The sequence below is a fragment of the Felis catus genome, chromosome B1 (assembly GCF_018350175.1).
Source record: "Felis catus isolate Fca126 chromosome B1, F.catus_Fca126_mat1.0, whole genome shotgun sequence".
NCBI classification, from domain to species: domain Eukaryota; kingdom Metazoa; phylum Chordata; class Mammalia; order Carnivora; family Felidae; genus Felis; species Felis catus.
In genome coordinates, this window is record NC_058371.1 from 35,279,643 (window position 1) to 35,301,553 (window position 21,911).

At 50.4% G+C, this 21,911-nt stretch overlaps 1 protein-coding gene across 4 annotated transcripts in view; it reads left to right on the forward strand.

Moving 5' to 3' along the window:
• Positions 1 to 21,911, forward strand: part of PEBP4 (phosphatidylethanolamine binding protein 4) — a 214,894-nt gene that overhangs the window by 164,624 nt on the left and 28,359 nt on the right. The window lies entirely within an intron of this gene.

Genomic DNA, 21,911 nt, shown 5'->3' on the forward strand with positions numbered 1-21,911 from the left:
CCTGAGGCCCCACCCGAGGCTGCGTCACTGTTTCCTTGGTAACCGAAGGGGTGGGTGAAAAGTAACACACAAAGCAAACAAAATGAGCTCCACCGGGGTGGCCAGGAGAGTCACCTCAGCATCTTGGGGCCACAGATGGGGGTGGAGTGCCCAGCTCCTCTCACTGAGGCTGCTCTGGGGGGCTCACGCCAAAGCCCAGGCGAGGAGCACCTTACAACGTGGGGCAGTAGGGTGGGTGCTCTGGCTCTGCGCTCAGCTACGTTGCCGGGAGAAATGAGATTATCTGGTGAGGGTCCCGCCTCTGCATGCACTGGGCACTAGTGAGGCTGAGATGTCAGCCCCAAAAAGTCATCAGCCAGGAGACAGCTCTGAGGAGCACAGAGCCATTGAGAAGAACTCGTGGCCAGTCACTGCCCACCGGAACTGACCTGATGTGACCCCAGTGCTCCCAGGGCTCCTACATTCACCATCCTCACTCAGGGCCCCAGGCCATTTGGGAAACTTCCAGCAGGTGCCGTTGGGAAAACCCTGACAGGTGTATGCCTGAGATTCCAAAGTGCCTCTCATAAAATTTTTTAATTAAGTTATAAATATATACATCAGGTACCCAGATCGTAAGTGTAAAACTTCGGTGGTTTTTTTACCCATTGTCTTAGTCCACCTGGGCTGCTAGAACAGAATGCTAAGACTGGGTGGCTTATAAACAACACACGTTTATTTATCACAGTTCTGGAGGCTGGGGATCCGATATCAGGGTGCAGCATGGTCAGGTTCTGGTGAGGGACTTCTGGGTTGTGAACAACCAAATTCTGTAAGTGTGCTCGCAAGGAGGAGAGCCAGGAGGAGGGGAAGGAGCTCTTCTGTCCTCCCATGAGGGCACGAATCCCATTCATGGAGACCCCACCTTCATGACCTCATCTAATCCTAATTACCTCCCAAGGCCCCATCTCCTAATACATTGGGGAGTAGGGTTTCAACATACGCATTTGGGGTATACAAACATTCGATCCATAACAACCATGCAACCACATATCAGATGTGGAATATTTCCCATAAGGCTCCCACAAGCCTCTTCCCAGTCAATACCCCCGCCCCTAAGCTGACATTTTTCTGACTGCTACCCCCCATCAATTAAGCCAGTTGTTGAGCCTAATGTAAATGGAGCCAGAGAGTGGGTGCTTCTTCATGTCCGGCTGGTTGCATGCTACTGTATCGTGAGAAGCAGCCAAATTAGCGCAGAAGGCAGTGGTTCGTTCTTTTCTTTCGCTCTACGGTGTACCTAGTGTTTCTAAATTTCTCAAAGCCTTTCACGTTTGGGTTCTCCTCCCAAGTCAGCGGCTGGCTGCTGTTATGTCCACTAGGCCGTGCGTGACTGTGGACACCCATGGCACCCATGGCCAGGCACGCCCAGGTTGTCCTCAATTCCAGGAGGCACTGTTTTCTATCCCACTCGAGAAATCACATAGCAATGTGAGTGGGTATGATGGTATTATGGGGATAACCTTGAATTCCCTCTACTTTACCAAACAAGCTGGGGGGATTATTCGAAAACTGCGGCACTTTATTATTAGTAACATATTTGTTTGTGATACATCTCACAACTGCTGGTACCACACCAGCGTGTCACAGCTTTTAGGCTGAGAACTGCTAGTCTAAGTGGTGTGAATTCAGAAGTAGAGGAAGGCCATTTCCTGCCCCCAAAATATCTCTTTCCTCTACCCCACTGCTTCCCCAGAAGTTTTCACCCCAGTCAATTTATTGTGCTTTATCAAGTAGCCCCAGTGCCCTCTTCTAAAATGCAAGAACTCCTGAGGGGAGAGAATGCATTAAACCCACAATGTCTTAGCGTGACTTGCAGGGGGGCTGGAAACTCACATGTGCGGAGGGCTGACTGCATGCCTTGCGTTGTGTGGTACAGTTTTCCTGCATTTCATCCCCACAGTGAGGTCATGAGGATGGTATTATTCTCCCCATTTTGCAAATGAGGAAAACTGAGGCATGCGGAGATTAAAGAACTTGCCTAAGGCCACGCAACTAGTAGGTTGCAGAAGCAATAATTCAGACCCAGTTTTGTCTCCTCTGGAGCCCCTGTTGAGGCTGGGTGGACCAGAAGTATGGGGCATTTGTGAGTAAGGAGAAAGAAGGACACAGGAAGGACAAGGGCAAGATTCTGTGCTAAGGAGAAAGGTGATAACCCTGGCCATAAATCAAGGTGCTAGAGAAAAATAGAGTACCTGATACTGGATTCCACATTCCCCCAGGCACTGCCACCCCAGAGCCAGTGGCACGTGCACCATCAGGGCTGTCTGCCCACCATCAATACTGACACCTTCTCCACTCTTGGTGACCACCAAGGCCAGGTGCCAGGTCACATCCCTACAGACATGTTCACAGGTGTTCCTGTCTCTAAGGGGTCAGTTCCTTCATGCACTTTTGGGGTGCAGAAGAATGCCTATTTGGAGACTTTATAGAGTGTTAACTCTATGCCAACCGCCCGAAACGCATTATCCCAATCTCTGCAGCAGCCCAGTAAGAATGGGTATTCCAAGGCCCCTTTTGTAAATGAGAAAGCCAGTGCTCCTAGAGTTCAGGAAATCGCCATGAGGCTGCAAGCTCTGTGAGGGCAGAGGCCATATCCCTACTGGATGTCACCTGTTGCCAGCATCTACCACGACACGTGCCATATACTGGGTGCTGTTACCTCTCAGTCGCTCAGAGGTGTATGACCAGGTCTACGTGACCCTGACGAGCATGTCCTCATCACCAGATGGCCTCACTGCAACAGGACTGGGCAGAGATCAGCATGAGGGTGAGGAAGTCCCCTCTGGAGAAGGAGGCATAGGCTTTAGGAGGAAGAGTGTGTTTCAGTTAGGCCAAGGAACTAGCTGCCTAATATGTTGGTGTGAGGCAAGAGCTCTTCCTCAAAAATAGGCACTATATCACTCGTAATTCCACCATTATATGTTTACTGTCTTGGGTCTTACATGTTGAGGGTCGCGATTGCACAATTCACCAAACCCATTCTGTACCAGGCACTGTGTTAGGCTGTGAGATGACAAAATGGATACTACACAGTGTTGTACTCCGGGTCTAGAAAATGAGTGTGCAAAGCCCATGATTGATTGCCTCAGGCTATGGAGAGAGCACCTTGGGCTTGGGGCTAATATCTAGAAGGAACTTAGAACAGTACCTGGTATGGAGCACTGATGAGATAGTCACATATGCACATGCATACCCACCAGGGGTCTTGTACAGGATCCCAAGATGGGGAATCTTGTGGAATGGGTTTCGGTAAGAGAGTGACAACGTTAAAGTCATTTTCTATTGTGCTAACTTTGGCAGCATCAGTGATGGGAGGGATGGACATATGGAGGGGCAGTGGGCCTGGAAACTAATTTAGTACATTCTGGAAGATTCACATATCATCAGCCAGCACCCTAGCATAGCTCAGCAGAGAATGACCTGGACTTGAGAAGAGACCACTGTAAAATGTGGGGTCGGGACTAGAGGAAAAAGTGTGTTCCAAACAAGTGGACAGATATAAAGGCAGCCTTCTCAACTTAGGTGGAGGTGCACACATATACACACATACAGACATGCATGCATGCACACACATTAATTGTATTCAAGAACGCGGAGCTTAAAAAAAATTTCATACCTGGGCCCCCTCCACCCAGTGGAATCCTGGTCTCAAGTAACAAGCACCACGGGGCGTGTTTGGGTAATGGACCCAAGGCGTGCCCTGGACTGAAGCTCGGCTTTGCTGTCATTTTTAATTCACCCAATTCACCCCTGGTATATTAAATTTCTTTGAATGATTTCACATAAGGAAAATGGGCTGGAAAAAAGTCAGTTGAGGAACATGCAAAGAAACTGATGAATTTCCCCCCGGGGAAGAGAAGCTCTGAAGACAAACTGTTAGTTCTTCTGGATGTAAACTCTGTGAGACCAGGGAGCAGGACTTTCCCACTTTGCTCTTCTCACCTGGCAGCAGGGGCAGTGAAAGCTGAGCAGTGAGTGAATGAAATAGCTGAAAGCAGTCATGTAGGAGGAAAAAGTAATGTTGGGTTTTTTTAAGTTTATTTATTTTGAGAGAGAGAATCCCAAGCAGGCTTCCCACTGTCAGTGCAGAGACCAACGCAGGGCTCGATCCCACGAACCACGAGATCATGACCTGAACCGAAGTCAAGAGTCAGACACTTAACTGACTAAGCCACCCAGGCGCCCTGAGAAAAAGTCATCTTCCCTTTTGGGGCCCCAGGGGGGAACTACAAGCATGGCAGTTATTCCCAGGAAAGAGATGAACTTCCTAAGGACAGAATAGCAAACTTAGTAGATGATGCTTAGAGGTTAGGCTTCATAGGTTAACTTTAGTTACCTTAGTAGGCTGAGCACTGCTTGGCAGGTATCACCTGGTCTCCTCACAAAACCCTGTAAGGTGGGCACTCATTCCCATTTTTACAGATGAGGAGGAAATGGAGGCAAGGAAATGTCAAATCGCTCATCCACGGTCACATAGCTGGGACGTGACAGTATGGGATTTGAACCCAGGCACTCCTGCTCCAGTGTGTTCTGCTCTTAAACACCCACTTCTAACCATGAGAGCTGCACAATGATGATCCGACCACTGTGGGAGGGGGTCACCTACCCATTCATCCCGGGAGGAGCCAGAGCCAAGAATGAACAAGTCTTGGTGGGGACATTGGGTAGGGGATTCGAGCAGCAACCGGAGGGGGTGGACTAGATGACTCTCCAGACTTCCAGCTCTCAGAGAAGATAACTCTGTGTCTCAATCTGTTCGGACTGCTATAACAACTGCCATAGACTGGGTGGCTTAAAAGAAACAAACATTTATTTCTTTGAGTCCTGCAGGCTGGGAAAGTCCAAGATCAAGGTGTCGGCAGACCCAGTGTCTGGTGACAGCTGTCTTCTCCTTGTGTCTTCACAGGGCCAAGAGAGCAGAGAGAGGAAACAGACTCTGGCTTGTCACTTCTTAAAAGGGCACTAATCCTATCATGAGGACTCTGTCCTTGTGACCTAATCACCCCCCAAAGGTCCCACCTCCAAATACCATGACACTGGGAGTAGGGTTTCAACATCTGAATTTGAGAGGGACATAAACATTCAGTCCATAGCACTCTGTCATTGAATGCTTATGCCCTTGGTCATTCTTGGGAAGGAAGAGTTGCTTGGAGTTAGTCTGTTTGAAGGGGGGGGAAATGCTGACCTGGGGGTCAGGACTCCAGGGTCCAGCCTGAATTGCAGGCAGCACTGTAATATTAGGTAAATTACAAAACCCCCCTGGCAGAGGTTCCTCCGCTGTAAAACAAAGAGGATAGGAAATCTCTAATCCTTTCCACCCCAAGATCCCACCATTCTTTGATTTGATGCGGGGGAGGAAAAGGACGATCGCAGCAGAGAGATGGTCCCCACTCTGCTACTTACACAGAAGGAACTCTTCCTCTCTGGGACCCCGCGGTTCCTTTTCTCTTTAAAGGCATGATCATTGGAAGCCTGACCGAGAAGAAATCAGTTGGGTCAATATCAGGCCATCCATCCCCATGGAACTTGGCCTTTTCCTTCTTTAGGACTGAGAATCTGACAATCTAGGGCATCTCAAAATTGATCTTGCTTTTTCTCAACCATGGACAAGGACTGATGTCAGAAATACCCAGAAAAACTGATGGAGCAGAATTCTGGCTACATCTGTAGATAGGCATTTTGAAGGGCCACACTGCATTTTTGCTGGAATGATCCCTGCCACATGGTTTTCCACCCCTGTGTTGCTTTTATAGATGTATATTTATATACATATAAATATCTCTTTCCCTGAGGGACAATGAAGCTCAGCCAAGTGGGAATTCAGTGTGATCCAGTAGAATTTGTCACAAAGGAATTTCACTGGGGTGGGGAGCAGAAGTTGTATATTCAGGGCATCACCTGCCTAATAAAAAATTGCACAGCTCCCAAGAACACGAGATTTTTTTTTCTTTTAAATTAATGTAATGAAGGGTGTGTTGTTTCTTCCATTTTTGCCTATTTAATTTGCTGCTTTTTTTTTTTTTGAGACAATAAGCAAACTAACAGTAGGAGTTAAATAATTTGTTAAAGGGTGGGGACTAGAGAGGAGTTGGGGTTTGGAAAGGGGGTTGGGGGACTAGAATCTGCCAGTAGCAGCAATAAATGCAGAGTTATGCCTCAGGCATAATATATCAAAGAAAATATAATGCATCCAGCTTAAAACTAATGATTGCCATATAATTAGATGAGAAGCATTGTGCTATAAATGTGTATTCTTTAGCGTGCTGTGATTTTACTGTAAAAAAAAAAAAAGAGAGAGAGAGAGAGAGAGCAAGAGAGAGAGCGAGAAAGGAGACAGAAAAACACAGAGCCCAGCAACATACTATAAAAAGAACCTTCTGTTGACTTCTCTACTGTTTAGTATTCCTTGGCTGTTCTCCCTTGGGAGTGTGTAATTAGTACTTTATGAAGAGTACATTTAAAGCAGTTTAATATTCACCTCATTCAATCTGAAACAATGTGATCCATGCTTAGACAAATCAGTGCTCCTTGCTGACATAATCTGTCAGAACATTACCTCTGAAAAGACCTTTCAAGAGGTTTGGATGTTAATTAGTTGTCTATCATGTATAAACAGAGCAGTGAGCAGAAGGGGCTCCGACAGGCCAGAGGGATACGTTGGGAAATGCATTTTGTATGAACACGGCTTGCAGGGGGGTCTTCTGGCTCTGCCCGCCTCTCCCCACACCCCCGCCTCCCCCCCTGTGTCAGCAGCCACATCGGCTTTGGACCTCTTCTGGGTGAGAAAAGAGCTTTCCAGTTGGCTTCAAGGGACACAGCTGGCCCCAGAGGGGACTGTGAATGCTAAAGGGCTTTCCCCACACACCACCCAGCCACCCCTGCCCCCTGAGGTCCTGTGGCTCCCCAGGACAGGGCCACCTGCAAGGCGTGACAGGAAGCGTGACCTCACAGACCTGCTTGGGCTTCGGGGCCTGGCTGGGTCCCGCCTCCTGTGGATGGAGAGAGCCACAAGGAGGGAGAAGCCAGGCCTCCTGATGCCATCTTCCCACTCACCTAAAAGCTCTCCTCCTCTGGGAAGCCAGTGGGCAGTCCATGGTGCGAGAGAGGACTCGTACACACGGGAACTCACGCACACGTAACTTCTTTAACACCCCGGACTCACAGAATGCCAGCAAGGTTCCAAGCCTACAGGGCACGTAGTCCAGGCCCTGCCTCCAGGGTGAAACTTTGCTTAAGTGTGTCCTGCAAGGACCGGGTCCTGCCTGTGTAGGGCTGTCTAGGGATTTGAACTAGCCGTCTTTAATTCTGGACTTAGCCATTCCAGTGTGAAGCGCTTCCTAACATACTGAAGATGCTTACTCAGTAGTAGGTCAGGACATCATTGTGTTGTTCGTGCCAGGCTCGTGATTCCGACATGGTGTGGCAGCTGGCAGCAGGAACCTCCTTACCTCCGACCAGGGACAAGTGTCCCTGTGCACTCAGCTGTCTCCTTACTCCCAGGCACCCCACCTTCTGTCAGTGGCCTCAACCCCCACAGAGTCTTTATTCAACACCCATTCCATAAGCATCCACTAGCACCTACTATGGGCACTGCACCATGTTACATTCTAGGGCAACACAGATGAGTTCTTGGCATAGGAGGCATGTACAGACCAATAAACTTATCATTACAGTTTGGGGTAATTGTAAGTAGTGTTAAGGGAGGCAATATAATTTAGTGGTTAAGAGGGAGGGCACGGAGTCAAACTGCCTGGACCCAGATCCCAGCCTTCCCGCTTAACAGCGAGGGCAGGTGATTTAGCTGCTCTAAGCCTCAGTTTCCTTGTCTGCAAGATGGGGGTAAGAATAGCCACCTCGTAAGTTTGTGAATATTAAATGGGATAAAGCAGGAAACCACCTGGTGGAAAGCATAGGGCGTAATAAGTATTCAACTAATGTTTGCCCCTCAAAATAGTACAATAGGAACACAGAATGCCTAAGGTGGAAGAGGGGGGTACCAACTGTGCCCAGGCAGTCTTGGAATGCTCCCTAGAGTAGGTGACGTTTGACCCGTGTTTTAAAGGACTCAGCAGAAGTTCACCAGGTAAGGATGTGATAGAAGGGCTTTTTCTAGAGAGGAACGTGCACCACTGGCAGAAGGGGCACAGAAATGAGCAGGGTGTTTGGGATCTGAAGACATGACCTTGTGCTTCGTGTCACGCTGCTGACTTACAGCCTGGGAGGCTGGTCCCAGGTGAGGCTTTCAGAACCAGCCATGGGATGGCACAGGTACACAGAAAGGAGTGCTCCAGGTTCCATGGCTGGGTGACAGTGGGGTTCTTCTGACAGCTGAGGAACCTGTCACTTCTTGTATTTCTCAAAAAGAAGCATCAAGATCTCCAACACCCATAGCCTGGTATCTAACCTAAGCCTGAATGCCCAGACAGAACTAGGACATCACATCAGAGGAAGCAGGAGCACTGGCTCTGGTCCGTTCTCACCCCACTCCTGCCCCTGCAGTTGAGAGCCACAGCCCTCTGCAGGGCCCAGGCTTGCTGGGAAGACAGGCACGCAGCCTCCAGCAGGACGCCAGGAACGCAGAAAGCGCTCAGTACGTGGTGGTTTTTATTGTTAATGAAAAGAGCTTGATCAGGTCCACGCTTGTTTCAGAGCTGCTGTTTTACTTGACAAGAAGCCTGGGCTCCGGAGGACCAGGTAGTCCCCAGAGTTCTCTCCGTGAAACTCTGGGCCTCCCTGGACCTCGCTCGGTCTTTGTGGGGTCCCCTGTAGCCCGGCAGACTCCCAGGTCCTCTCCTGCCCCTCAGCAGAACCCTGGGCCACTTCCTCTGAGACCAGGCCTCGTACACCCTGTAAAACATCCCAGACCCTAGGAGAATTCTGTCCCCCTACCACACCAAGGACAGGGCAAGCCAGCTTGAGCTGTATGTTCCTTCCCTCTCTCATTGAACGGAACAGTGCTGTCAGCTCCCATCTAGCAGGTGCATAGACGACGCCCTCACCACAGCCCTCTAAAACAGTCACTATTACAGCCACAGGCAGGCAATAAACTAAGTCTGAGGAGGCTGAATGGTCCAAAGGCCTATAGCTAAATGGGTTCTAGGCTTTTCTATTTCCAAACTCCCCTCCACCCACCTCTACCGCTAGATTAGGGGCAGCGGACTACAGCCTACAGGCCAGATCAGCCTGTTTTTGTAGGACCTGTGGGCTAAGAATGGCTCTTACATTTTTAAAGAGTTATAAGTAAAGAAAGAACATGTGGCCCAAACCGGCAAAGCCTCAAATCCCCACTCCCTGGGCCTTGGCAGAAAGTTTGCCGACCCCGCACTAGAGCCCACCAGGCCGCTCGGGCAACATTCGACTCAGTAGACACCAGAGACTAGGGATACCAAGTGAAAAAGCCACAGTCGTTAAGTTAGACATTTGAGCAGGACGGTCCCGCTGTGTGACCCACCGCTTCAGAACCATTTTTTAAAAGGTGCTTACTGACATGAAGTAGAGCTACAGGGAGCACCAGTAGTTTCTCTCTGTGCAGGCTTTATAATTTATGGTGAAACGTTTTGTACACAGCGTCTATTTCATGAAGTTATTCATATTTTGTGTGAAAAGTGGAAAAGCTGAGTGATGAAATGACTAATTTAGGGGCCTCTGGTGAATCCTCTCCCCTGGCCTCATAACCTCCAGGCCAGTGTTCTTTTCCTCACGCCATGGCTGCCTCCAAGCCCCAGGGCATCTGGGAAGGGAAGCTGGGGTGCAGAGAGGCCATGTGGGGCTGCAGGAACCTGGCCACAAGGGGAGCAACCATCAGCCCCAGCCGCCTCCCTCCCTCATACAGATTGAATTGATATGCATCTCAGATATCTTTTCTCAATACAAGCTCGACTATCTTGGAGCTATTTCAGCCACTGAGTCACCCCTCAAGAGGAGCACCCCAACTGCTGTATCTCATCCATCAAGCCAAATAACTGTCCAAGAGGGCAAGAGTGCCTGGTTTCCAGGCCCAGCTGACCCACCAGCTGGCTGTGTGATCTAGGGCAGGCCAGCATCCCTCTCTGTGCCTCCCTTTCCTCCCCAGGAAGTGGAGTCAACAGTTCCCCCCCCCCCACCTCCTTAGCCCACATGGGACTCTGTGAGAGTGAATGAGATCATGTCTGTGTGCTACTTAGTGGAAGGAAGCAGCAGGAGTACAAGGTAGTATTATTTTCTGGGGCGGTTTGGGCAGTTGCCATGAAGTTGCTGAGATGTGTAAGCATTTCAAGGCCTCAGGAACGAGTCCCAGGAACGCCATGGGAAGGCAGTGTGTCAGAACCAGCCAGGGCTTCCCGGTCACTGAGATGTGAGTTCAAAGCCCAGCTCGGCCACTTACCAGCTTTGACAAACCTCCTTGTCACTTTTGGCCTCAGTTTCCTCACTGATAAAATGGGGATAATCCCAGCCACAGAGGATTGTTTGAGGAGTATATAAAATAATCCCTGGCAATGATTATTATTAATGCTCTGGACCTTTGTCAGGACACCTCTTTGTGTCTCCATAAACTGTCTCCAAATAAGTGCAGAGGCCCTCCACCCAGGTACCCTTAGGACAGCTTTCCATAGCAGGGATGGGCTGAGCTTCCCAAGTACTACCTCCTTTGGACAAAGGAAAGTGAGAGCTCAGGCAGTGAGCACAGGCCTCTCCCAGCATCCCCTAGCAGCCTGCAACCTGCAGGGCCGAGGCCCCAAGGCCAGGGGACTGGGTGAAGCCAGATGTGCCCTGGAGCCCTCTCCCCTTGGAGAGTGGTAGAGAAAGGCCCCTGAGTTCTGAACCTACAGGGTCAACCTCCGCAAGCCAAAATTCCCAGCCTGGCCAGCTGTCCAAGGTCAGCAGGCCCTAACCCCCTTATCTCTCACCGGGTACAAGATAAAGGGCTTCAGTGAGCCTCCGGGCAAATGGTTCTTGGGACAGACGTAAATGAACTGTCTTCCTATCCTGTTTTTTCAAGGCAGGAAGGGACATGAAAGTGGGGGCAGTGGACTCACACGGAGAAGGTCTGCGTGGGAAGGAGTAGCGTTGGGGCAGTGGTCGAGGTTGATGGGACCAAAGCCAGTGAGGAAGCTGAGCTCCATCCAGCAGAGGGTGTGAGAACCAGCCACAAACTGGCCGAGGCCTCATGCGGCTCACAGCAAAGCTGCTGAGCCAATCTGGCCAAGACAGTCTGAATTAGTCACCAGTTTTGACAAGGAGGTAAATTGGTTACATAACATCCTCCCTCACCCTCCATTGGCTCTCCTGAGCTGAGCTCTCTCGGGTGAAGGGCCTAAGGCAGGGAGGGTCCCTTTCTGGGAGCCTAGGGGCTAAGGTTGGCTCACAAGCCCTCCCCAGGCCTGCTCCAGCCCCACAGAGCCAGAAGGAGGCGCCAGCTGTTCACCTCCTGTCTGAGTCTTTGCCTCCCTGCCTCCAAAACAATCCCACGCTAGTCTTTCAACCCTAGGACTTTGGGCGTTAGCAGGGAAAATGCCCCAGCAAAGAGTTACATATGTTTCCCAGCTCATGGCAGCTCGGTGGCTCTCTGAGCACTAAAGCCCACTTCCCTACTGAATTTATCATAAGACATCACAGTGATAATTATGATCAATAAGCATTTAGGGAGCACCTCTTGTTGTGGCCCTGTTGAAGGCACTGTAGGGGCTAAAAGATGAATAGGACACATGTGTGCAGCAGCAGAAGCAGCTTGGAATGAGAATGCCTTTCCTCCAGGGAGGAGGGCACTTTCACAAAGAGGAACACTAAGCAAGTGTCCCCATTGCCTGCTGAGGGTCAGATTAATCTCTAGGTAAGGTTTGGAGAAACCAGCCTTGACCTGAGAGACACCCAGAACGGTGCAGGTTTCTGGCAGCCAGATTTTCTCACTGATTTACTCATGCACTTCACACAGCTGAATGAAGAACAATAAATGTTTAACGATATTAATAATAGGTGATAGTGACAATGATGACGATGAGGAGGAGGAGGATGACAATGATGAAGCTACTGTTAGAGAAAAACGTATGAGTCCCATTTTGGCCCCAAGTCCCTGGGCCTTCAGTTCTTCCTCCCTCCCAATCGGCGCTCCTGTTACAGTCACTAGAGAATAGAAAACAGGAGTAGAAGCTTGAGAAACATTTAAGAATCATTCGTGCAGACCTTCTGACTCCAAGCAGAACTCGACTAATTCATCCAGGAAGAGTCACCCATTGCAGCAAAGGGGCAAACACAGGAGCCAGTGAGTGGAACCAGGGGCTTTGGGGCCCCTCCTCCCTCTCTCAACTCTAAGTCAAGGCAAAGTCCCCAGCCCAGGCTCTTGGGGGACAGTGATAACACCAAGGGCCACATTCCCTACTCATCATCCTACAATTAGGAGCTGTAAGAGATTCAAGAGATCATCTAGTCCAGCCTTCCCATGGTACAGATGAGAACACTGAGGCCCAGAGAGGATAAATGACTCACCCAGAGCCACAAAGCAGAGCTGGGACTCAAACGCCCATCTCCTTTCATTACCCTATAAAAACCAGACAGAAAAAGATGATGGGGGGCACAGATGTGGGGAAACTACAGCCTTCCCTATCTGGAGAGGTCTGAGTGACCCCTACATAATTCCTGCCTCTCTGGCTGATATCAGGCAGCTCACAGCTTTGCACAGAGGGAGAAGCAGCTTCCCCAAGGAGCACGTGCAAACAACCACGATGCCAAGTCAGTCTGTACAGTTTCTAGAACAATGAGCCTTTCCTCTCTGCTCAGAAAGGCTTTCCTCTCCTCCCAAGAAAAGAGCTAAAAGGGTAAACTACCCTCAGGCCTACAGGCAAATTCCTGATGAGAAGTCTGATCCAGCTTCTATCTCCCAAAGATCTCTGTGGGTGTCTACTTGGGATAAGCTTTCCCAGCAATATTTGAAGCCAATTAGAGAAAATTAAGGGATTAAATAGGAAACCTCATGTCGGTTTAGGCTACAAAATCGTTCACTCATTCAACAAACTTCTGCAGAGTATCTACTCCAAGAGGATTCCATGATGAAAGAGATAGGGCCTCTGCTCTTAGTCTATCTGCAGCCAGGTAGGCAAGAAAAGGGAGCAGCTACCACAGGGACTTGAATCACTACAATGGAGGACACTACAATGGAGCAGCAAGGAGGGAGGACTATCTGGAGTGGGGAGGTGAGAGGTGGGGGCAGCTGCACGGAGGAGAAAGCACCAGACCCTGGGCACTCAGGAGCCACTGCAAAGCCAGAAGCCCATCCTGAGCAGATGCAAATTGACCCATTTGCTTTCATTTTTCACTTTGCCGTTTGTCCCTCCTCTTCCCCAGAGTTCAGAGACATTCTTTTTTCCATGTGAACATACCTCCTCAGCCACCCCTAGCCTCTGTCTTTAGACTGTCCTTTCCCATCATTTTCCCCATTTGAGACCCAAACCCAGCCTATACTCTATCGATGAATAGGTAGATGTGGCATTAGAGGTTGTGGGGAGGGCCGCCACCAGACTCACCCTGGACAGATGTGCTCTGTTCCCCACACAGCTGTCTGGGCAGCCCATCTGTGCTCACTTCCTGCCTCCCAGCTCCAGCCCCTCACACCTCCCACGCTGGGGTGGGGAAGTCTGGTCCGAAAGCCAGTGTGGAGGCCAGGCCGCCCGCCAGCACAGCAGAGCCCATAGCCCAGGACCCTGGCGCCCACCCTCCGCCCTCCTCCACAAAGAATGGTGCCCTAGGAAGGGCTTCAGCAAGGTGATCGCTCTGGAGGGCTCTGCCTTGGAGTTTAACCTCAGCCTCTTGGCAGCTGCGGGAGCTGTCTGGCTCTCAAGTTCGCCCAGCACTGTTTGTCCATGTTAAACACACCGACATCACTGATCTCATGTCATTATTTTGTCAAAACTAAGAAGTCTGCTTCACTCTGGCCAGGTATCTCCAAAGGAAGAAAAAATTATTTTCAAAAAGAGTTTGATGCAAGAGGATGTCCCAGCTAAAAGTCCATCCCAATGCCCTCGAATCACTGACTCCTTATAGAAGTCCTTGTGGCGCCCCACCCCAGCCCCCTTCTTTGCTGGGAGGTGGGAGGAAATGGGAAATCGCTGGAAGAAGTGACTTCTCCGTTTCTGGGATGCTCACAACTCCCTCCTGCCCCCTGAGAAGGGTGTGTCTTTCTCTGGGACTATAGTGATAGTGCAGGTAGCTCTGGGGCTCCCATGGGCTGAATGCTACTTTTTTCTTTCTTTTTTTTTTTTTTTTTAAGAGAGAGCATGTGTTTTTTTTTAAGAGAGTACATGCAAGTGGGGGAGGGGCAGAGGAGAGGGTGACTCTCAAGCGGGTCCATGCCTACTGCGGGAACCCAATGCAGGGCTTGACCTCAGGACCCTGAGGTCATGACCTGAGCCAAAATCAAGAGTCGGACACTTAACCAACTGAGCCAGCCAGGCACTCCTGAACACTCCTTAACAGCAGGAACTGTAGCCCTGTGGCTCCCAGCCTGGATCTGTGCACGGTAGTGACTTGATAAGAGTGTGCTGAACTGAGCTGCTAAGCTACTCCCTGACCACAGGCCTGCATCAAACAGGCAGGTGAGGAATCTGATTAACCCTTTACAGTTTGCTCATAGGAAACTCAGACTGGCAATCAGGAAAGGAGAGACATAGCAGTGATATATCTACATGATGGAGAATGGGGATGGAAAATATTGGAAGAATGGGAAATTTCAGTGTAAACTAACAGGTATCTCCTACTGAACCCAGAGCCTTTCCCTGAATACTGGGTCCTGGTGCACGGGGAATTAGGCAGAAACCTGATAAATTGCTCCCTTTTCCTCAAAACAGCAATGTCTAAGGAGTATATACAAACTCCAGAATCCTACGTCTCCTGAACAGTGGGATTGCCTGGGTGGAAACTGACTTCTCCAGGCAGAAGTGAGCCCCAGAACAAGGGCTGGTGCCAAGCAGAAGAGCACAGAACTCACCCAGCCTCTCCAGTTATAAGAGGCGATTGCCTTCCTTGACCGCCATTTTTAAATAAGAGGAAATTCCAATTCACCCACTCTTCCCACCACATCTGCAGACATACACAGATCCTGTATATGACTTTAGGTGAGGGGCAGTGCCGGTCTTTCTGCCAGGCTGGAAACCCATGAGCCATGGGTGTTGATTCTGCTTTTTTTGTTGTTGTTCCCTTAAGATGAGCTGCTTCAGGGTGACCGGACAACCATAAATGTAGGTTACTTGCTTTTGAAACTGTTTTGCTAAGTATCTAGAAAAGAAAATTTCTTTCACAAAGACCTCCATGTCACCACTTTTTCACTTTACAAATTGAGCCACTGTAACTGTGATAGAGTCCCTGAGATTCAGGTCCCAGCCTGAAAACTCTGATCACTTGATAAGTCTGAGCTGCGTAGCAGAAAGAGAAGATGGATGAGTAAATGGCTAATGATGGATGGTGGCTAGGAAGGAAGGCAGGCTGCTAAGCCACTAAGCCAGAGCAGGCCAAGAGGCCAAGAGCCCCCTGCTTCTCTGGGGCCTTTGAGGCAAGCTCTAGCCCAAAGGAGGCACTCCTTTGTTTTAAGAATGGTAATTTAGGCTCCTGTGGTTTCAAATACAAATACACACACACACACACACACACACACACACACACACACACACCACTTCTCCTCTAAGGCAAGCCGCCTTTCCAGCAGCCCACTAATTATTTGGGGCCTCTCTCCCTACTATAGATTTAAGAGAAAGGTAAAAAGCCATATTCACCTGGATCCTTCCATTAGTTCATCATGATAGGGAAGCCCTAGGATTGTACAGATGTTCCTGGGTTTCAGACCCAAAGTTCCTCAAGGCAGCTAGGGCTTGGAGGGAAGGGACAGGGCCTCATTCTGACCACCTCCCAGGAGTTGCAAATTGTCTGGAGGTCCTCAGAGATCCCCAGGTCTCACATGGCATAATAGTGTCTGTAGGTTTCTGAATTGGGGACCCCAGCCTTTGCCCTCCTAATCTTGGGATCTTAGTTCAGGGTGGCCACCCTGGCCTACCTGAAGCCTATCTAGGAGCAGGAGGCTTGACCCCGGCAGCCCCTGCAGCACGGATTCCCTGGGACAGATTTCACAACCCAGCGCTGAGTTTTACTACAAGTTTCAGACAAAGAAGGTGTGTTGGAGTTGAGAGCATGCTTCTGCCCGCTGCGTGGGTGTCAAGTTCAATACCTTCTTGTCAACACTTGAATGTGTTGAACATCACTCACAAGGGCATTCTTTAAGAAACCTATTAACTTAATTACCCAGGTTTTTTTTTTCCCCGCTCTCTCCCCCTATCCATGCATCTCATATAAAAGTTTGGCTTTCTTCCTTTCCGAGATATTTTTGATGTAACCTCTCTCCCCTTGGCACAATACCATCTTGTTTATTTCTCTAACAGTCAGAGTGGCTGCCACTGTACAGACTGCCTCCTTTACTCAGGTCTTAGCCCTGAGGGAAGCTAAGAGAGAGCAAAGTGTGACCCTGGTGGTGGCAACTGGGGGTGGGGAGGATGGGTCATCTTGCACCCTTTCTGATTGCCCAGCGGGAGTGGAAATCTAGAGGATGCAAACAATGAAGGGCAAACCAAGCTCCTGCAAGGTATACCCCTCCTTCCTGCAGAAGGTGAAGGAGGAGTCCCCCAGAGACACAGGCCAATCAACAAGCATTTATTAAACACCAGCCATGTGCCCACAACCATTTACCTGGATTTTAGAAGAGAAAATTCTGCCCAGATACATTTTTCCAAATTCTGGCCCCATGTACCTCCAAGCCCCTGGGAAAATGAAATAATTAATTTGTTATAAATCATCTCACGCTGGGAATCAGGAGAACTATGTTCCCAGACCCATGCTGCCTACAAGGGCCCTGAGTTGGTTCCTCAGTGAAATGCAGAGGGCGGGGGTGGAGGGGACCTCACTGAAGGATTTCCCTTTAGAAGGACTCCCTTTAGAACTCACCCATGGCTCATCTGTGCTTCCACAGCTGCCTGAGGCTACCCACCTATATGGGGAATCTGCTCAAAGAAAGGGAAGGAGCGGCAGTATTCAGACAGAGAGGCAAATGGGGACCATCTCAGAGAGTTGATCCATATACTGTGTTTGGTGGCCCTGCCCTGGATGGTGACTCACCTGTCCAGGGAGGAGGAGATGGACAGAGGCAGGGGCTGGGGCAGGCATGGCTTTCAGTGCTGGGGGGTAGGTGAAGGTCATGAGCCTAGGGAAGGCAGCTGTGCTTCGAGGACAGACATTACACAGAGGGGGCCTCTTGCCCACAGACCTAAAGCAAGAAGAGCTACACAGAGACCCATGTGTGGGGAGACGTGTGGGGGAGGTACCAACCAGCCAGACCTCATCGTATCGTGGGAAATCTGGGCTGCCAGCTATGATAAAGGAGGAACACACCCCACAGCTTTCTTGCCAAAACCATGCATAACCAAAAAGCAATTTTCAGATCTTTCTAACCATCCTCACTCTCTTTCCTATTTCCGGGAAGCAAAAACACTGGAGCAAATTCAGAAATTCCAGCAGGACTCCATGGTATCTGCCCTCTGTACCCACACCTTTCTCAGTTCCCTGACCCCAGATTGACATATCCCCAACCCCCACAATAGCAGCCCACCCCAAACTCTCAGTGGACCAGGGAAGGTCTACAGAGCCAAGAGGCACTGATGTAGTGAGTCCTGTGTGTGGAATTACAGAGTTAGAAGGGACCCACTGGGTCATCTGATCCAGTTTCCTGGCTCCAGGCAGGTCTGCTTCTGAATCATTCTCTTGTAGGGGCCTCTCTGTTCTCCTGTAGTGTAAGTGATGGCAAAGAAAGGCCTGGCCTGCAGTTAGAGCTTCGTAGCTGCCCAGTCAGGGAGGGTTCTCTTTTCCCAGGAAGCTCTTGCTTCTGGGGAACCCCGAGACTACCTGATGTTGTCCCCACCTGTCTCTCTGACTCAGGGCTGATTAAAGTCTGGTGACCTCTGATTCAACCCCCCCATTTCTTCACTCACCCCTAGCGACCACCTCCTTCTGTGTGCCATTTAGTGCAAATGAAAGGTCAGAGAGGGGAGAGCTGGCGGAGACCAAGGATTTGACCCCAAGTTCCTAAAGGTTGGAAGGTTTACATCACAAGCCCTCAGTGCCCTCTCCCCCAAGGCATCCAGCATGCAGTTTCGCTCTGATGCAACTCTCTACAAGGCGGGTCCTGTGACCTGAGATCCCCGAGGCTTAGATACCTTCTGAAGCAAAAGAGAAGGCATCCTCTTCTCTTTACACTGTGGTCACGCCCCATCATATACTAGCTGGTGGGCTTCTCTCCCCTGCCCTCAGAGGTCTCCTCTCAGTGGTCCCTCTGACCTCAGCCATAGGCTTGGAGCCTCCATCACACGCAAGGAGCCTGAGAACAGCCCTCTCTCGAGGAATCTTTTCCTTCTTTCCAGATGTGGGGAGATCTGCTGTAGCAGAAGCTTGGAAGGAGGGCAAAGCAGCAAAGGCTGATTTATCTTCCTTCTACATACCTCCCTACTCAGTGTATGCACGTGTGTGTGTGTGTGTGTGTGTGTGTGTGTGTGCATGAGTGTCCAAGGCATTCAAGTTGACTAAGAATCTAAGCATTGCCTAAGCCAGGGCCTGGGTCCAGGTGAAGCCCCTCCTCCTTTCTCCACCCAAGCTGGGACAGACATCCCCTCCAATGCCAGGGCCAACATCGCTGTGGGAGAGCGTGCATGTGGCCTGGGGCTCCTGCTCCACAGTGGCTGTGTGCACACACACTCATTCCCTGAGAAAGCCCCTGGGGCCTCTGTGGGAAGACTTTCCGGGAGACATTTATGGCAGAAGAGGAAGTCTGGGGCATCATCAGAGCAACCTGGGCCAGGGAACACGCAAACGCCTGCCAGGAGTGGAGTCAGGCTGCAAACTTCCCCTAATTACAGAGCTTTTAACCCCTTTTCTAGTCACAGGCCATTCAATCAGACAGGGTCAGACTGATAAGTGGGGTCTCCAGAGTACCACTGCTGCCCCTCATAGCCCCCTCCGCCACATGTGCACATCTGTATATGTATGCATGTGTGCATGTGCATAGGTGCACACACATGTATGTGTGTACGCACACACAACACCACCTGCCCTGCTGCTCATACTGACTCACCCAGATTGATGGTAGCAGACTCCTGCCCAAAAGAAGCATGGAACTCAGAGCTGGAAAGAAACCTTGAGGTTTGGGCACCTTCCTCAAGAAATTATCCTCATTATTTTACAGAAGAGGCTACTGAGGCTCACAGATCCAGTATCCATGTTTATCCAACTCCAAGCCCAGAACCCAGGCCTCCGTGGCCTCTTACTGGTCAGGAAGCTGAGCATGGGAGAGAAGCTAGGTCCACACAAAGGCACTTAGGGGATGGGACATGGCCTGGACAAAGGTGGGGGTGCCCCCAGGGACCTCCCCAGAGTCAAGCACTTGGTATCACTTAGAGCTCTGATGTCTAGTTCACTAGCCACATGTACCTATTTAAAATTAATTAAATTTAATAAAGTGCTTAAAAATTCAGTTTCTTTACAGCAGTAGCTACATTTGAAGCGTTCAAGAGCCACATGTGGCTAGAGCTACTATGTAGAACAGTGCAGATCTAGAACATTTCCATCACCGCAGAATATTGTATTGGGTGGACTGTGCTGATCAGGCAAGGCAGACTGCAGGACCAGATGGTCTGAAGAAATCTGTTTCCTGGTGGAGGGCTGAGGTCCTGTTGGAAGGAAGGAGAGGAGGAGGGAGAAGAGGGCAGAACAGAGGACTCAAGAGAAAGATGCCGGAGAGAGGAGAGAGAACAGAGGAGGGGGAGGCTGGCGTAAAAGAGGAGGGGCAGGAAGGAAAGGGAAATCCTGTGTCTGTCCCTGTGGCTGGGGTCTGACCAACTGTTCTAGTCCTGGACGACTGACATATTCTCCCCATTCTACTCCAGAAGAGCCAGAAAACAGAGTCACAGACTGCACAACCAGGGGCCTTAAATAGGGCGTCTGATAGCTTTCCAGACCTAAAGAGCCCAACCTGTCCCCAAACGGAGCACCCCTTGCACCCAGGACTCTCTCCATCCCCAGGGTGGTTTGCACCCCTGGGCAACTGGACTGGCAGAGAAATGCTCCTACCCCTTGCACCGGAAGGGCATGCCCTGGGGCCCTTTTACAGCTCACTGCAGCAAAAGTGTTTCCAGGAAGGAAGGAAGGAAGGAAGGAAGGAAGGAAGGAAGGAAGGAAGGAAGGAAGGGGAAAGGAAGGGAAGGAGGAAGGAAGGGATGGAGAATCTAGTGAAATAAAAATGCTTCTCATGCCACAAGCTGGGTGCGTTTTTCAAACCAGGAGACAATACCTTGATTCAATTCCATAGATGCGTAATCCATTTTGTCACTTTCTCACACATTCTTCTAAGCGAACATTTGAGAGAGGGAATTGAACCAGGCAAAGAGTATCATGTCTGAAATCAGAAATGCCTGGGTTTACTTCCCATTGTGCCACCTAATGACCAGGACAGGTGGCTGCGCTCCCCCAGCCTCAGTTGCCTGCTTAGCAGGGCCATCGGGCTGATCTAGCGCACTGATAGGTGTGGAGCACAAGGACCAGGCAGGCACTTGTGTGTCAGTCCCTCCTCCTCCACTGCCCCAGGGACTCACCCGCATCCTCCCCCTGCCACAAGAGCAGGAGAGGATGTACAGAACAAGATCCCCTGGAGGAGCTCAGGGCCAGGGGAGAGGCAGAAGAGCCAGCAGCTGCAGATTAGGCTGAGGAGTCCACGCCATGCAGCACGACACAGCCAAGCACAGTGTGAGGGAGGAAGCCCTAGGGGAAAGGCAGTTGAAGAAGGCTTCACAGACACAGAGAAGTATGAACTGGACTGAAAAGAGAATCTGTGGAGGGCATCTGACACTGAGAAACCACATGAGCCAAGCTCATAAGGAACCTCAACTCTCCCTGAGAAGAGCCCCCAGCCTCAGATGGGAAAAGCCTCTAGCTTGAGCCTCGGGCCCTCCCTGAGTCACCTGGCCACCCCCATCCCTCCAGGTCCCACTTCCCCAGAGGGAGTTTTCAATGCCTCGTTATAGCCCACACCCCCTCTCAATGGCCCTTGGGGTCCCTAAGTCAGGAGGCTGCTGGAGAAGTAGCCTGTCCCTGTCAGAAGAGCTTCCTGCCTCCAGGCCTGGATGCGATTCGGGAGAGATGTGGGGAGATCTAAACTGGTCTTACAGCCAAATTTAAGCACATCCAGGGTCATCCGAGAAGATTCCAGCAAAGGGGACACAAGTCATCTCTTCAGAACTGATTTCCTTAACACAGCCCCCTTGTTATGAGGTGTAGGCAAAAGAACACTGGGCTATGAGTCAGGAGGTTTGGAGCACGGGCCAGGACACCTGGGTTGCATTCCCAGATATGCCGCCGTTATTGGGACTGTAATCTCAGGCAAGACACTTAACCTCTCAAGGGCTTGCGTTCCCCACCTGCAAATTGGGGGGGGGGGGGGGGGTGGTGATACTCTCTGCCCTTTCTGCCTCCTTGTAAAAGGAAGATTAGATGATACAGTGCCACAGAGGTGCCTGACACACGTCCAGGATGGTGGTGGTTGCTTTACCAACCATGACACCACCTCCCAGTGACTTACCTTAGCTGCCAGCTCCCTGCTCTCCCAGAGCAAAGACTTAAGACTTGTGCTTCTGTATGTTCCTTTTCTAGTCTGGTGCCCCCAGCTGAGAGGCTAAGTGTGACCTGGGAGCAGTGCTTTTTCTGCCCTACATTGAAAAGGGGCAATTATGTCCAAAGGGAGGGGATGTGAAAATAGGGTATTGGCGAGGGGCACAGGAACCTGCATTCTTGGGAGTCTCTGCCCTCCAGTGACCTCA